The following is a 17,364-nucleotide window of genomic DNA, read 5'->3' as shown; positions in this document are numbered from 1 at the left end:
CCTCTTGGCTGTGGGCTGTGGACTGCTTCCCAGGCTGGCGGCGCGCAACAAAAACTTTTTCTTCGTGGGAGTCATGACCGCCCAGAAATACCTGCAGACCCTGCCATGGCGGCCTGTAAGCGAGCCCCTGATTTTGTTCTCCACTTAGACCTGAGGCTTCAGGGGTGCTGGTGGGATCCGGTGGCCCCTCTGAGGACACCCAGTGCAGGCAGCTCTGGCCAGAGGTGGGATGGTGACCACAGTGCACAAGACCAGGGTGGCACCACCGGGTGTAGACCTTACCTTCTGCAAGGTTCTCTGGGTTTCACAATCCAAGCCCCTCTTCTTGATGGGTCTGACCGTGTTACCCTCATAAGCTCCTGGAAAGCTCTTAGCACAGGACCTGTCATCAGTGGTAGCAGTCAAGGACGGTTATATCCCAAATGCCTACCTCTGCCCTTGCAAAAACAGCTGATGTGAGTGTATCTGGCTAGAGCCTTTCCATGTCGTACTGTAGGTTTTACTGTTAGATTCACTTCTGTAAGTGAAAAGAGGGCACCCGTTGTGCACTTAACCTCTCCATACTGTAGAGGTAAATGAAAAGAGGACTTTTGGGAAAAGCAGTTGCTGGCACATAGTAGACTGCAGTGGCGACTAGCTTAAGTTTCGTGATGCATGTATGTTATCCAGAACCTGTGCCTAGTTGAGCATTGAGCACTGAAAGCACTGGAGTCATGTCCAGGATTAACAAAGGGATTAACCAAAGTCGGCTTCAGAAGAGAGAATTCTGGAATGGCAGACGTGTTTAGACCCAGAAGTATATTGGTGTGAATTTGAACAAGTGTGGTGCAGAGGCAAAAATGAGCCTTGATGGGAACTTTATCAATGTGAAGTACAGGAACATTTACTGTTGGGGTAAATTTGGGATTTGTCCAGGCACAGAATAAACCTAGGTGGGGAATATCCTTTGGGAATGAACTTTGACAGCAGTCACTGCTGACCAAGTTTAAATCAGTGTCTTTGTGTTCTTAATTTATAATCAATAGCTTTATAACTTTGGCTTTTAAATCCAGATCCTGTCTAAATTTTCAGGCACTGGATTTTGGGGGTGGGGAGAGAAGCACAAAGAGATTTCTCCTTCCTCTAAGGGAGGCAGTGGAGCTGAGAAAGAAGGGGAAAAGCAGGAGGGACTGAATGCCCATATGCTCCCCATTTCTGCATGTTTCCCTTAGAATCCTGTTTAAGCTCAGAGCCAAGGTTCTGTCAGTCAAGAAGAGTCTTGAGCTGCTGAAAAGCTTAGATTATGGATGTTTTAAATAGAGTCCATATGAATTGTTTTACAGCATGTTTTTGTTTTGTTTTGTTTTTATAAGTAAATCCCTGTGACTGAAATTTGATGATAGGCCCTCTGAAAACACAACTTTGGGGACAGTTGCCTATTTACTCAAACAGTAGATTATGTGACTCTTTACCCCCCACACCCCCAAAATTAAATATATGTTCATTGATAAAAATCAATATATACAACTTTGTGGGCTTCCTGTTATACCAGCAGTATTCAGAAAATGTGATGCAAAATAGAATTTCTCTTTTACGTACAGTGATGAGTTTTTCCCAAAGTCCACACTGGGTGCTCTTATTTTGACCTCCTTTTGAAATCTTCTATCTCATCTTTTTTGGATGTGGGATTTTACTTTATTGTTGATTTTCTGTGAGGCACTGAGGAGTAAGTAGAAACACAGTTTGCTCTCTGACCCCTCTTCTCTCTTTTTTGTAACACTCTGCCTTTCTGAGAAAGGAAACCCCCTACCAGGAAGCAGTGAATCCTATCTAGTTGCTCTTTCAGCTTTCTAGAATACCTTTTCTTTTAATCTCTCAGATATTAGGAAGTCCAAGTACTTGGAGCCTGCAGATGAGCCTTCCCTGGCTGTTTGGGTCCCCTACTTCTCAACCTGTCAACCCAGTATTTAGCACAAAATGATTCTTGCCTTATGTAGCAGTTGATATAGTTATGAATTCCGAAAATAGACATTGGATTATGTTTTTATACTGGTCCATACCTGGGTATGATTAAATTATGATTAGAGATTTGATTGGGTCACATCAGTAGGGCATTGAGTCCCTACCACATGGTGGGTGGGGACTCACAGATAAAAGGCATGGCAAAGGACAGAGTTGGAGGTTTTGAATGTTGGAGTTTTGATGTTAAGGTTTGATGCTGAGGTCTTAAGCTGGAGCCCTGTGAAGTAAGCACACAGAGGAAAGAGAAGCAAGCCGCAGAAAGAGAGGAACCCAAGAAGTCTGAAATCTTGGCAGATGTTAGCAGCTGTCTTGCCCCAACACAGTGGCCACAGACTGGTGAGGGAAGTACTTTATACTTTATGACCTGTTAACTGTAAGCTTCTACCCCAAATAAATACCCTTTATAAAAGCCAGTAGATTTCTGGTATTTCCCATCAGTACCCCTTTGGCTGACTAATACATCTTAAGAGGTTTTAGAAGGACTGAATTGGAATGGAGGTTATAGTGTATACTTTATGATTACCTTTGCTGTTTTTTTGCAGCGCAGCCTAAAAGTCCACACTCAGCTCTTATATTGGAAATTCTGCACACAGTTCAGTGTAAACCTAAACTTTAAATTTTCTAGCTCAAGGTTGGACCCTGACTTGGAACTGAGCATGTTGAGTTTTACTTTTCCCCTAAGGGTCAAATTACTTCTTTACTTTAGAAAACAGTTCTAGTTTTGTTTTGTTTAAAACAAAAACTATTGTTTGACTAGTGGATGGAAAAGATGCTAAACATTTTAATAAGATGGCAAGTGTGGTGTACTTTTACAATAAAGTACTGAAAAATGTCAGAATTTAGGTCTAGGGACTAGTAACTGGAGTCCACTGTCTAGTGACTTTGTTCCAGTGACTGTCTACAGGGGCTACTAAAAAGCTCTGGAGAAATCCAAGGAAATAAGCCTATCTGCACTAAAGGTACTGTACTTTTCATGATGAAACAGCCCTACCTTTATGAATTTTTATATTCATAATGAACCTAACATACTTGAAGTGAGGAGAGGGGCCACCAAGAGATGTTAGCAGAGAAGTGACAGCTAAGAACAGGCAAAAAACAAAACAAACAGATTCTAAAATGCAGATAAAACAAAATTCATATGGTAGCAGTTCAGGGGCCAGTCAGGGCTAAATTCTTGCACATAGACCCTGAATGCACACTACAGCTGTTAAGTTCATCAGAGAGATTCTTAAATGTTCAGATGCACTTATGGTTAGGATTCATCCCTTTGCTCAAGTAATATGAAACATGTCCCTTGGGGTCCGGGCCTTTTTGAGCATAAGGGACACTGTGAATACACTTGTTCTGGAGTTCCTTTGAGTGGGAAGGACAGACACTCAAAGGGGAATATCAGCTAATGTGAGGAATGCTGTGGAGTCTATGAAACAAGGTGGAGGTGGAGTGCAGTGCATTTTCTCCATATGAGATAGTTGGGAATGTGATATTTGGGCTGAGCTGAAAGGCCTGGTTGATCTTCCACTGGGTTCATTAGTTCCACATGGCAGAATAGACAGACACACCAAACTAGGCTAGGAATGACAAGAGGGTTTATTCACAGGTGGGAGAACAGAGAGGTACAATCTCTAATCAAACTCCCCTATCTGCAGAAATTCTAACATTTTATGCCATCGGGGTGCTGATGAATAATTGGGGCAGAGCTGGACACAGGTTCCTTCATTAATAAACAAAAGAGGTTGAACATGGTAGAGTGGGTACCAAACCAGGGTGAGTTAAAAAGTTATAATCATTATCAGGCTGAGATCAAGTTTCTGGGATAGGAAAGTTTAGAGTAGAGGATGGTCACAATGTTTCCCATATACATATTAAATAGGAGGATAGAGTTGTTATCACCAAAATGGCAAGTATACACAAGAGTAAGTCCAGTTCTGAAATAACTATATACAAAGGTAAGTCAGTCTAGAATTACCATCACAAGAGTAAGTATACACAAAGGTGAGCCTAGCTTTGAGATAACAATAAAAGCAAAGTGTATTAGTCAGCCAAAGGGATGCAAAATATCAGAAATTGGTTGGTTTTTATAATGGGTATTTATTTGGGGTAGGAGCTTACAGATACCAGCCCATAAAGCATAAGTTACTTCCCTCACCAAAGTCTATTTTCACGTGTTGGAGCAAGGTGGCTGTCAACATCTGCTAGGGTTCAGGCTTCCTGGGTTCCTCTGGGCTCAGTTCCTCTGTTTTCTCCACAAGGTCAGGTATAGACTGTCAGGTGAATGGCTCTGTCTCTCTCCCCGGGGCTCCAGTTTAATACCAGCATCTAACTCCAACATCAAAACTCCAACAACAAGAACTCTAAACTCTGTCCTTTGCCATGCCTTTTATCTGTGAGTCCCCACCCACCAAGGGGTGGGGAATGAATGCCCTACTGCACAAGAGGTTTACATGATTACTTAATCAAGGGAACCTATGAATTCAATATAATCTAATATGCTCAGAGGAAAAGATAAGTATACAAATATAATCCAATATTTCTTTTTGGAATTTATCAATAATCTCAAACTGCTACACAAGGTAAGGTCAATATAAAACACTAACCTCTTGTTATTTTATAAGGTAAAGATATCTATATGATTACGTAATCATAATTATTTGTCAATTCTTAACAAAGGTTTAGTACAGTGCCTTCATGTTTAAGCTATACTGCTGTTAGAAAAAAAATGGTGCTCACTGGGACACATGTGGCTCCTTCATCTATTCTTGTGAGAAAATGAACTGTTTCTGAGCATATAGGCTCTGGATGGGAGTCTGTTCTGTGTCATGGGAATCATGGGAATGCAAGTCATTGTCTGTTAAGCATTGTAATCCTTGTGATCAGTTAATCATTATAAACCTTATAACATCTGGGTGTTTCTGTATGACAAGATCTGAATAATGAGGAATGCTTTGATGAGAATATCTTTGACAAGTGTTGCCAGATTTTCTCTGAGTTCTTGACTAAACTGCAAGAAATGAATTTCAAGAGCAAGCCATGTTAATTAGGCCAGTAATTTATTAAGGAATGGAGGGAAGAGAAATGGGAGAAAATAAGAGATCATGGTTCTTAAGTAGAGAGGAAGGGGCTGAAGAGTGATAAAGAGGACTGATTTATAGAATATAATTCGCCATTATAGATTATAAGTGTGCAGGTTTTCTTGTGTATTGATCCAGGTGGGGGTGAAGAAGGCTAGAATAGGGCATGAACAGGCACAGGGACAGGCACCAGGACAGGGCAAAGGTAAGAGAGAGTATAAGGCCTTTGCAGTTTCATTTTAAACCATTAATTATTCCACCCCTTTGCTAATGGCACTGGAGAAGTCCCAGGTGTTTGCTGTTTTGATTGATTACCCCACCTATCACTCCCCCAGGAGCCCCAGTGATAAGGCCCCTGGAGAATATCCAGGGCTTCTCTTGGCTTCCTGAGTGGGACTTCTTTTGAGGGGCTTCCAGCAACCATCTTGGGGGTATTGATGCCCATGTGGACTTCTTGTGGGGTTCCAGATCTGTCTATTGATTCCCTATCTAGCCTGCTTCACAAGCATGGAAGGCAGAAGGAAGTCCCAATGTGGGAACCAACAGGGAAAGGAACCCAGAGCAGACCAATAAAAGGACGGGACAAGGCCTGATGGTGTCCTGCTCTGATGGAATTTTATTCTAATTGAATTGGAAGCTGAAGGGGGGATTTAAACTGGAGAGTAAGTGATCGGATTATGTTTTGAAACTATAATCCTGCCTTTTATGTGGACAAGGGGTGTAGGGAAGCAAAGGGACCAGTTAGGTAGTCCAGGAGGTGAAGGGCAATGGGACTACTTGGGGTGGTTGCAGGAGGTAAGTGCTGTTGGAATGTTCCTGAAGGCAAGGAAAGAGGATAAAGACTTGTAAAGGATTTTGCCTTGGGACACAGGATAGATGGTTGTGTGCTTATTCAGATGGGGAAGATTGGGAGAGGGAGTCTAAGGAGGGCTGGTTTTGCACAGGTAAAGTTTAAGATAGCTAATAAAAGTAAGGCCTTGTGCTTGCTTCCACAGTACATATAACTAAAATTGGAACAATACAGAGAAGATTAGCATGGCCACAAGGGTGGCTGGCAAATTTGTGAAGCATTCCAAATATTTTTACATTACAAAAAAAAAGTAATGCCTTTAAAAGGTGAATTGAGAAAAGATTAGCATCTGAAGTGATTACAGGTTGGAGCGCTAAAATTGTCTTAAACTAACATTTCCTGAGGATTCTGGATAGCTGGGACTCTACAAATAAACATATAAAATAAGTTGTTTTGACTGTTTGCAAAGTGTGTGCATGTCAGGTGGTTTCACTTTAAAATAGTGCTGTGATTTTTCTAGAGTAATTTGTTCGCCACTTAGTGATAGACTGAGAGCCCCTGGATTTTTGTGTCTTGCTTTCCCAGCTACAATTCATATTTTTTTCCTTATAATTTTCTTTTTTTCCTATTCTATCTTTACATACAAAAGTTAAATGTTTATGTAGTCCAATCTATACCATTTCCTTTTTTATTTTAGTTGTTGTGTTTTGTTTTTTTTTTTTACCTCCTAAGCACAAAAATGTAAAAATACTCTGGAGAAATTTTTAAAGATAACTTTTTCCCCCTGATTTTAGAAGTGGTAAGGAAAAAATCATCTCAGATTCATTTTCCCCCCAAATAGTACTTTGTCTTGGCACCATTTGTTGAATAAATTTTCATTTCCCTACCAATTTTGAAATGCCATCTTCATTATACTAAGAATTCCTGGGTATGCTTTTGGATCCCATTTTGTTTTATTGATCATTCTGTCTGTTCTTGTGTCAGGACCACCCAGTGAAATTATTGTAGGTTGAATAATGTTTTAATATCTGGTAGAAGTTAGACCCAGGCCTTCTGTCCTGCCCCTTCTCTTCACTCCCCTCCCTACCCCCTCTTCCTGCAGGTGCACTTTCCTAATTGGTAGGGAACCAGAGCTCCTGTCCCTGCTCCCTCCCAGCTCCCTCCCTAAACATTCTGGTCTCAGAGTAGCAACCGAGGTCTGAGTCACCAGTTGGAACTACAAAGCCGCCATGACTTATCTCACCCTGACCTTAAAACAGCAAAACTAGCATAAACCATCACAAACTAGCCCCTTTGTAGTGGAGCCCCAGAATGAGTTATAAATACCTCCCACCCTCTCCTTGGCTGATGCTGCACTCTCAGAGGCAGCCTGCCTGCTAAGCTTTCTTTTATTAAAAGCCTTGCTTGAATGGACCTTGACTCCCTGGCTGATTTCTAAGGTGCCTCCCCTCTTAAGCTTCCCTCTGAACCTAACAGTGCCATTCTACAATAATAAGATTGATGATTATATGTTAATTATAAACCCTGAGAGCTTGTTAAATTCATTGATTCTGGATTTTTGTGGTACAATATTTAGGGTTTTCTTCTTAAATTACCATGCAGATTGTGAACTCTGGGCTTAGTTTTCCTTTTCCTTTTTAATCTAAACTTCTTTAAAACTAAACTTGCATCCTAGTTCTATAAGTATGGCTTGTTTATTTCTCATTATTTTGGTCACATTTTTACATGGATTTTGTGCAACTGTGGGGCATCTACCTCCTGGCAGATTAATGGGGAGTTCTTGTCTCACCTGCCTGCCTCCTGAACCCTGTGTGAGTGCTGAGTCTGTAGTCCTAGGACTGGCAGTGATGAGCTGGTTCATCCTCAGCTGGAGTCCACTGGTGCTCAGGGAGGCCAAGATGTCAGGCCCAGAGATAGAGAAGCATGGACCCCGAGGGTCGATTGCTGTGTTGATAGATGAGGAGTTTGGGGACCATTCCTGGGAGCTGCTGGTACCAGTGCACACAAAAACCTCCCCCAACATTGGTGCTGATTCCAGAGCAGGAGATGGTGACCCTCCAGCTCAGAGCCCCAGACACTCAGAGTACCTGAGTCAGCACTGACTGGAACCAGGACCCTGAAAGTGGGGGAGACACAGGGAGGGTGCTTTGGGGTTTCAGAGACAAGAGGAGAAAGCAGGGCCCCATAAAGCTCCCCCATGCCCCTTCCCTGGGTCCCACATCCAGTCATCTTTGCAGTGAGCAAGGAGGGTGAGGAAGAGAAAGAAAGGGCTCGGGTGAAGATTGTCCCCAAGTCCTGCCTTCTGCAGTCCCACAGCTGAGGTGGAAATTCCTCAAGTCTCTACCAGGCTATTTTCATACTCTGAGAGAAGGGAGGAGCCATTAATGCAAATGACATCCCTCAACTTTGTGATCCCCACACTGGGCCCTGGTGCAGCCCCTCTGGGTTAGGAGAACCAGGGCTCTGGGGTGGGTTGGGCTGTGTGGGTACATGGAGTGGGGGAGGTCTCAGCTGAGCCCTCCTGTGTATTGTCAGGGGATACCAGGCTGGGTGGGTAGCTGTCCCCAGCTCTAGTCACCCCAGGCACTCAGAAACAGTCCCCTAGCACCCATCCCTGGTGTCCAGGCTCAACACAGTCTCATGTAACAGGGAGACCTGAGCCCATGGGGCAGTTCCTGCCTTCCCACTGCTTTGCTCACTGCCCCCTGAATTAGGAAAAGTCCAGGAACCACTTTCTGTGGCCTCCCAGTCCCTTCAGGGGATCTTCTTTTCAGGCTGCTCAGGGATGAATCTGCCTCATGTCTTCCCGGGCTGTTCAATGGTTCAGGAAGAAGCCCTTGTCTTTTTACAAGATCCTCATTAGGAATCTAGGCCAGAGGAAGGACAGATCCCTCCACCCCTCCCCTCAGTTTCTCTCAGCCTTGGGCAGGGGGTGTTGAGTTCTCCTTCCGCTTTGGAGCCCACAGCACTAGCAGACAAGGATCCTTCTCTCTAGGACAGTGAAGTTTTGCCTAAGGTGCCCCCGTGTTCATTCCTAGAGGGTTTTGCCTTGTGGGTCTTTGTTGTTTGTCAATATTCCACATAATTGGAAATAACAGGCTTCCTTACACGTGGACCAAGACATTCACTGCCAGGAACCTCTTCTCCAAGATCAGGGACCCAGTTTCCCTACTAAATGCCAGATATGAAGCATATTACTTAATATCGAAAGGGCAAGCAAGCTGAGCAAGTGAGGATGATATAATTTAAAACTTTCCATTGCTTCAACCACTGCCTGTTCCCAGGTGGGCCGGATATGGGGGAGCTGTAGGGATCACTCAGTCTATGCAGGGAGTTGAGAGAAAAAATATGTACTTGATTCCTACTTAAGGGCAGAGACTGTGTGGAATTAAAAATGAGAGAATTTACTATATTTGTACTTGAAATGTCATCCAATTTATGATTTTTTTTTTAATGTCAAATTTCATCCAAAACAGAATTTATTCCAACCAAAAAAAATGAAACAAGTGTTTTTAAATGGCAAGAACATTTCTGGAAGCATCCACACTAAGCTCTTAATGATTTTAATTTGGGAGAGTCATGTGGGGAGGATAACAGCTGGATTGCCAATGTGATGTTGATATGGCAGAGTGTGTACATGCTGTCCATTATTTTGAGATTTTAAATGCACTGATTTCTTTGATTTGACTAGTATTATCTAAAGTAGTCATTTAAATATCATCTGCTCATATGTTTAAATAAAATTAAGTGTTGGTATAATTTAATTTTGCATTTTAAGTTTACCCTTATTTGAATTTTCTTAGCTCTGTAATCCGTTATTTTTCTTTCTCTTTTTTATATAGGCATTTTTAAACATCTACTGTGTTAAGCACAGAGCAAGTTTTTTTTTTATTTTTTATTTATTGTCGGAAAAAAGGTACATAACAGAAACATGCTTTATCCAAAATTTCTGTTTGTTTGTTTATCTGATCTCTTCTTGATGATGCAGAATACTTCACAGTGAATTTTCTCTTCCATTTTCCTCCCACTTTAAGTGGTAGATATTTAACCCTAAAACCCTGAAGGCAGCTCCACTCCATGCGGGCCTGGGTTGCTGTGAGCCCTGGGTTTAGCCCATGGCAGGAATCAGCTGCTGGAACCTCTTTCACAGACCGTTAACAAGCGTTCACAACCTATTAGAGTTGAACCACTTGAGCTTCCATGGAGCCTCTGAGAAGTTTCACAGCACCCCCTGCTGTTTGCCTTGGGAGATATGTGTGTGGTCTCCGCTTACTTATTTGTCAAACGAGTACTGTTTATTGTTTTTCAACATTTCTACCATATTTCCCAGGGCAGTCCATGTACATGCTTGTCTTTTTTGCTAGATCCTACTTATACTTCTTTCTCTAGTTATTATTGAAAATGCACCTCAACACAATATTTCAATGTCAGAGATTAATTTTCTTAATATTTTACCTGAGTTTTAAATATCCAGAGCTTATGCATATGACAGTCTGATGTTGTTGAGAGTTTTCTTTAATTTCGAAGCTCCATTTGAAGAAAAGTTCAGTAATTGTGGGGCTGAAGTCCAAGGCAGCCATGTCCACACAGGAATTTGATTTCTATATTTATTCATTTATTATTCTTTTATTTATGTATTTATCTGGGGGTTCATCTGCCTAGTAATCCCAGTCCTCTTGTTTCTGCCTGTGCCACTTTGTACTGTTTCTCTTGCACACAAGGAGAGAGGAACCCCTACATGGCCAGGCTCTGGGGGAGACTCAGTCACAGACTGAGTGGTAGAACTGGAAATGGGAACCCACCTGTGCCAGGTCCTCAATCCTATCCTTAGTCTGAGCCTACCTCTGTAGAACCTGTAGCTGCTTTCTCAGCCTCTCAATAGAAAGAGGCTTAGAGCCATGGCCTGTGCGCCCAGGGAGTTTTGCCTCACCTCCTCATCTTCTCAGCCACTGTGAGGAACTAAAGCTGCTCCCACTGCCATGAGCTGTTGCACAGTAATAGTCAGCCTCATCCTCAGGCTGCAGGCCTGAGATGAAAAAATAGGCTGCATTGGTTGAGGTGTCTTTGGATCCAGAGACTCAACTGGGGTCCCCAGATCCCAGCTTCTTATGACAGTCTGAGTAGTAGTAGAGGAAAAACTAGGGAGTGCTCCCTGGCTTCTGCTGGTACCAGTATATGTTGCTCAAGGTGCCAGGGAGTCTGGCTATTGTTCCCAGAGATGCAGAGAGGGAGGGTTGCTGAGTCAGCACAGGCTGGGAGAGGAAACCTGCAGACAGAAAAAGGGTGGTTGCTGGGGCATGGACTAGGTCCAAACTGCATGGACATATGAGCTAGAGGAGCTGACCCGGTTTGGGAGACTTGCCCTGGTCCCTGAGACCTGTCCCTACCTGAGCAGTGAGAGAGGAACAGGAGGAGGAGAGGAGTCCAGGCCATGGAGGACACAGTCCCTGAGCCCCACACTGGGGCTGGGCTGCCCCAGGCCTCCTTTTCTCTCCCACCTTCTGCCAGAGGAGGGGCTCATCATGCAAATTTGCTTATACCCATTGACTGTCAAGGGCCCCCCAACCCTGGCGCTGGAACTCAGCTCACACTAGACTTGGGAGCATGAAGGTTTGGTTACCCCTTGGGAAATCATTTGGAGGAAGTACCTGCTGAGAAGACACAGAGGTCTGGATTCTGCCCCTGAGAGGACTCAGCTGCTGAGTCCCCATCAGTGCACACAGGGCCCAGCCCCCAGGCCAAGGCCCTTATGAGCGAACAGTCTTCCTAAGCCCCAGGGCTGGAACCACAGGTAATCCCACAGCACCCCCTGCTGGCCACAGGGCACAACCTCAGTATGGCCCAAAGAACTGAGGGTCCAGCTGATTTCTGCCCACACCAGGTCACAGCCTGGATCCAAACACTGATGTCTTAGTCTAGATATGGTGACTCTGAGATGCTGCACTGAATTCCTATCATCTTCTCACTCCAGAAGGATCCCAGATCTATGATAGCTGCAAAATTGGACATGAACTAAAAGTTCAAAATGTATCAGAATTGTATGAATGTTGCAAAAATAAGACAGAGAACCCCAATGCACTGTCCAGCCCATACTCAGAAACTCACTTGGCCAACTTTTAAAATTTTGAAAAACTTTGTATCATTAAATCTTCCTTTTATCATTTATCTTTCATCTATCTATCTATCTATCTATCTATCTATCTATCTATCTATCTATATCATTTTCCAAACATTTGAGAGTAGGTTGCATGCATCATGCTCCTATCCCACCTAATAGTTCCGTGTATACTTCCAAAAAAACAAGATGTCTGCTAATAAAATATATTAATAAAATTATCAAGTTCAAGAAATTTTAAATTGATGTCAGCATTGTCTGTATTCCATTTTTTCCCCAATTATTACAATTATGTCCCTTTGGGCATTTTTTCATCCATTTTTAGATACAGGCCAGGATCATGGGTGTCACTTAACTGTCATTGTCAATTTCTTCTCTCCCTGTATTTTTTTAATTCCCCCCACCCCCATGGCCTTTTTTGTTTGTTTGTTTGCTGTCTGTTCTCTGAGTCCATTCACTGTGCATTCTTCTGTGTCTGTATTTATTTATTTTTCTTTATCCCGCCCCTTGCAGTTTGCCCATTCACTGCACTCTTCTGTGTGTGTTTTTTTTTTGTCTCCCTTTTTGTTGCATCACCTTGCTTAGTTGGCTCTCTGTGGTGCTTGTGGGTTAAGGGCACTCTGTGGTGCTTGCAGGCTGGTGGCACTCCACGGTGCCTTCGCGGGCTGGGTGGCACTCTGTGGCACTTTTTGCAGGCAGAACGACACTCTATAGTGCCTGCGGGCCAGGTGGTACTCTGTGGCACCTGCGGGTCTGTGGCAGTCCACAGCGCCCAGGCTGGTGGCTCTCCACAGCATGCCGATGAGCTTGCCTTCACAAGGAGGCCCCAGGACACGAACCCAGGGCCTCCCATATGGTAAACGGTAGCCCAATTGATTGAGCCACAGCTACTTCCCTCTCCCTGTCTTTATAATCATGGTAACATATACTACATGGCATTTCCCATGCCAACCCAATGCCTACAATCCACTGACATTAATCACATTCCAAGTGTTGTGCTCCCATCACCACCACCCCTTACAGAAACTCTTCCATCACCCCAGACAGAAATTCTGCACCCATTAGGAGTTACCATTACTTATTGATTCTCAACCCTTTATGGTAGGAATGGTATTTCTTATTCATTAATAGCACTTGTTTTCTTAGTAGATAATAGGAGCATGCATAATTTTAAAGAAAGAGCAAATACTCCATTTAAATATTTTTATCATTTTTGGTTACCTCTATTATTGATTTGACAGAAATTCCAGTTAAAAATGATTCACCATAGCCATGTGAGCAGCCAGCATGTATGATCCCAGGTTCAAATGGAAATGAAACAACTATTTCACCTTTGGGAACAAGATTTTGCTCTAGTTTAAAGAAACATATTTGGAAAGATATTACAGTTGGCTTTTTAATTCATATTTATATTTATTTTTAAAATGTAATGGTGATTGATTGACAGCTTCTTCATTCATTGAAAAATAATTTGTGATTTTCTATTTTAACATTTTGCAACAGGAAATAAGTCTTAAAGACCTTGAAACAAATCTGTACTTTGTACCAGGACAACTGATTTCCACATTTATCTCTCTTTATGATCATTATGAAGATCAGACTCAGGAGACCAGCCCAGGGTGGCTGATCATCTCTGGGTGACAGGAAGAGGCCACTAGTCTGGGGATGAATGCAGAAAAGAGAAAGGTATCCCAGCTGTGGGCTCTTGGCAGATGCAAAGGGGGACTGGATTAATGGGTTTTGTAGGGTCAGATGATAGAAGCTTCTTTATCCTTGAGATTCATCCATTGGTCTTCCTGGAAATTCTGGGTCCAGAGAGTGAAGCTTCTGCCATGGAGAAGTGGCCAGGCTGAAATCTTACCTTTAGAAATGGGTCAGTCATTCTCAAGGCCACAGAGGAGTGGAAGGTCTTCAGATCCCAATATGATGGGCCACATATAATGGCAGAGTCACCCCTGGTGTGGTGGTGTGGTGTTAGACAAAGGAAGTGGTAGGAGAGTGGAAGGCTCAGAGGGAGGAATGCATCTCAATCAGTCAAGTTTGGGAGCATTGTGCTGAGATTGCCCCATGTCTGGGCATAACACCCACACTCAGGTTAGGGCAAGATCTATGGGTCTGGGAGGGCAGACTCCCTGCAGACCTGAAGCCAGAGGTGCCATCTGAGATGTCTGTGGTCTGACAACAACCAGGACCACATTTCTGGACTCCTCCCTGAGAGTCTTTGCTATCAAGCCCAGCCGTGAGTCTCCATGTTGTCCCCACAGCATGGTGGCTGGATGATCAGAGGAGCCTGAGCACAGGGCTTGGAGAGATATAAAGGGTACAGGGAAGTGAGAGGAGGGCACCCAGTCAACCTCTTCTGCAGCCTGATTCACTTCAGGCATCACAAGATGAAGGCTGAAACTGCCAGGGACATTTGGATTTAATGTGAATGATGTAGAATACAGTGAGTCACTGATGAGAGAGCCCCGAATGCTGCAGATACTCTGAGAAGAAAGCCTTGGCTGTCCTGTACTATGCAGGTGTGAGGAAGACTTTAAGGAGCCCAGCTTCCAATTCAGAGGAAGATCACAGGGGTTGAGCGTTGATCTCAGCTCTGCTAAGCACAGGGAAGAAAGAGCTTGGGATTTGAACACAGGCAGGGTAAGTGCCAGAATGAGCATATTTCAAACCTCTTTAGAATTCAGTGGCAGAATCTAGTATGTCTACAACCTGTCACCCACAACACCCAGTAAGCAATCAAAATTACTAGTAATTCAAAAAGAAAACAAATTATGATTCATTGTCCAGAACAAAACCAGTCAACAGAAACTAACCCCCAATTTTATCAAATTTGAAATGAATAGATAATTATTTTTAGCAGTAGGTATATACACATGGATACAGATTGAATGAAAACATACTTAAGGAGATACATATAAGTAAACAAAGAATCAAATGACATTTCTAGGACTGAAAATAACAATATCTGAAAAGAAAAAATTAATGAATATGCTTTGGAGATAAAATGGTATCTACTTATCTGCCTTCACAAGGATCTACTATAATATGTATGATTTATGCAGGTGAATACCAGACAGTTATTCACGTTCCTTAATAAATAGTTGTTTCAGTGAGTGAATGAATGACAGTCACCCCTGAGTGGCAGTACCATTCTGACAAGTGAGTGAGCAAAGGATGTTTCCTAAAATGATTTTTGAATCACATGCTCTCTGACAACACTAGTGATTTGAGGAGCAATATTTTTATTTCTTTCAGTTTTGAAGTTTAGGTTAAAAAGACTGAAAATTTCTGGTTCAGCTATATCTATTTCAGCCACTGGTCATGCCCAGGCAGAAGAAATTGATGGCATTTTAGAATTCTGAATTGCCCGTGATGGCCTGAGAAATTGTGCAAAAATAACCAGGAAGTGCTCTCTGACTTCTGCAGGACCAAAAGTTGTTTATGCTACTAACACTGAGTTCACTACTGAGGGTGCAAATGAGCCTGACACCCACTCCCTGGAATGCAGAGAAAGGACTGACCACTTTGGTATGGGTTCCCCTGCTGGGATATCTGTCATCACACTGAGGCAGTCTCTGAGATGACCTCAGCCTCAGGTCAAGTTGGAGGCAGCTCGAGTATACAGGGGGCTGTGGGACAGAATTGGAATGGGTGTTGCAGGCAAGTGCAGTAGTGAGTTCCAGAAGCTCTGTGGCTCTTGGTGGCTCCAAATCTGTCACCCTGACGTCTTCCTCCTCCTGCAAGTGTCATGGAAAAATAGTGATATTAGGGAAAAATAATTAAAGTTTCTAAATTCAAGCACTAAAGGGAACTCAGCAAACTTCTTAATTTTCATTTCACAAAACAGAAAGCTACTGAAGAGATAAGTGTAGTCTTAATAAAAGCTCTGGTTTATTTCATATTTCCAGATGCAGAAAATTCAGGAAAGTTTATCAGGGGTTCTTTGTGACACTACAGTTCTAGTACAGTTTCTGGAGTGTCAGGAAAAACTGCAGGTTGACCAGAAAATACCTTGATGAGTGATTAATGTGAGTAACCTCAGCTGATGGCTGAGAAGAAATGGCAGTCTCTCCAGGCAGAGCAACTTCATACCTACAAATTAGGCAACACCAATGAAATAGGAGGAATAATAGAAACATGGAAATTACTGAAAATGACTCAAGGAGAAAAGAAAACATTCTAAGGAGATCTACAATAAATATAATGATTATAACAAGTAAAACAGCTTTGCAGGTGACAGCACAGCTCAGCACCCAGCAGCACCCGGTCTGAGGCCCACTAACCCCCATGCTGCCAATCAGTTCCCAAAGCACCTTGTCCTTTCCTTGGCCTGTGCTTCCCTGACTATCATCCTTTTCCCATCACTCACCTTACGGCTGCAACACAAAATGCATGTTTTCAAACTATGAAAACCAGTTTCCACACCTCTGCTACTGCAGGTAGTCAGGTGATATAGAATTGGAACACATTTGCCCCAGTGCTATGATTTCATTTACATCTTTGTAAAAAAATATTTTCCATGTCATCATAAATATTTCCTACCTTTTCATTGATTGCAAAAATCTCCAATCCAAAGTCCTTGCATTGAGTCTCTGGATTTCTTTGGGGAGAATTGATAAGCTCAGCTCACTGAGTTTTCTGACCATTAAAGTAGCTCTATTAACCCACTTAGGTCTTTTTAATTTCACTTGGCAATACTTTATAACTTTAAGACTACGCAACTTATAGATTTTTGTCAGGTTTAAACCTTAAGCATTTCATATTTCAAATGCTATTGGGTATGGTATTGGTAGATTTTTCCAATTTTCAAGGGTTCATTGCTAGCATATAGAAAAAAAGTTATTTCTGCATGTAAGTATTGAACCTGAATCCCAGATAAAAAATCTTAGACCAAAACATTTCAGGCCTGGATTCCTCACTCTGAAAACTGGTGGAGTAATATTGGGAGACTGCATCCCTGTCTCCTTCTCTTCTTAACTCTTCTCCACACAGTAGCTTTAGCTCTGTGGGTAGGAGCTGGACCTGGGGTCCTCTGATGTCTTAACTTAGGTCACCAGAGGCTCAGCTAATAATGTGCATGTCAAGGCTGAATGAACATGGTCAGATGCTTTGACCTCTGTCAGGACCCTATAGTAGGCCAGAATTTATTTTTTTTCTAAATATGTGATTCATTTCATTTACAATAAAATTCACCCTTCTAAAGAATACCTTCCAGTGGCTTTTGCTATATTCAGGATATTGTGCAATGATCTTCAAATCTAATTTCTGAACTTTGACCTCACCCACAAAAGTAGCCCATGTCCAGTGAGCTCTCATTGTCAGTTTCCTGTTATCCTCCAACACTGGGAACCACTAATCTAATTTCTTTCTCCATAGATTTGCCTTTA

General features: G+C 42.7%; 1 non-coding gene across 1 annotated transcript; it reads left to right on the top strand.

The window, feature by feature from the left end:
* The first annotated feature begins 6,048 nt into the window (after nt 1-6,048).
* On the top strand, nt 6,049-6,151 carry LOC111763847 (U6 spliceosomal RNA). Its single transcript, XR_002796598.1, has one exon. It is a non-coding gene; the product is annotated as a U6 spliceosomal RNA (small nuclear RNA).
* The last annotated feature ends 11,213 nt before the right edge of the window (nt 6,152-17,364 follow it).

The sequence above is a fragment of the Dasypus novemcinctus genome, chromosome 19 (genome assembly GCF_030445035.2).
Source record: "Dasypus novemcinctus isolate mDasNov1 chromosome 19, mDasNov1.1.hap2, whole genome shotgun sequence".
Classification (NCBI taxonomy): domain Eukaryota; kingdom Metazoa; phylum Chordata; class Mammalia; order Cingulata; family Dasypodidae; genus Dasypus; species Dasypus novemcinctus.
Note: the sequence above shows the minus strand (reverse complement) of the source record. Positions and strands in the feature narration are given on the sequence as shown.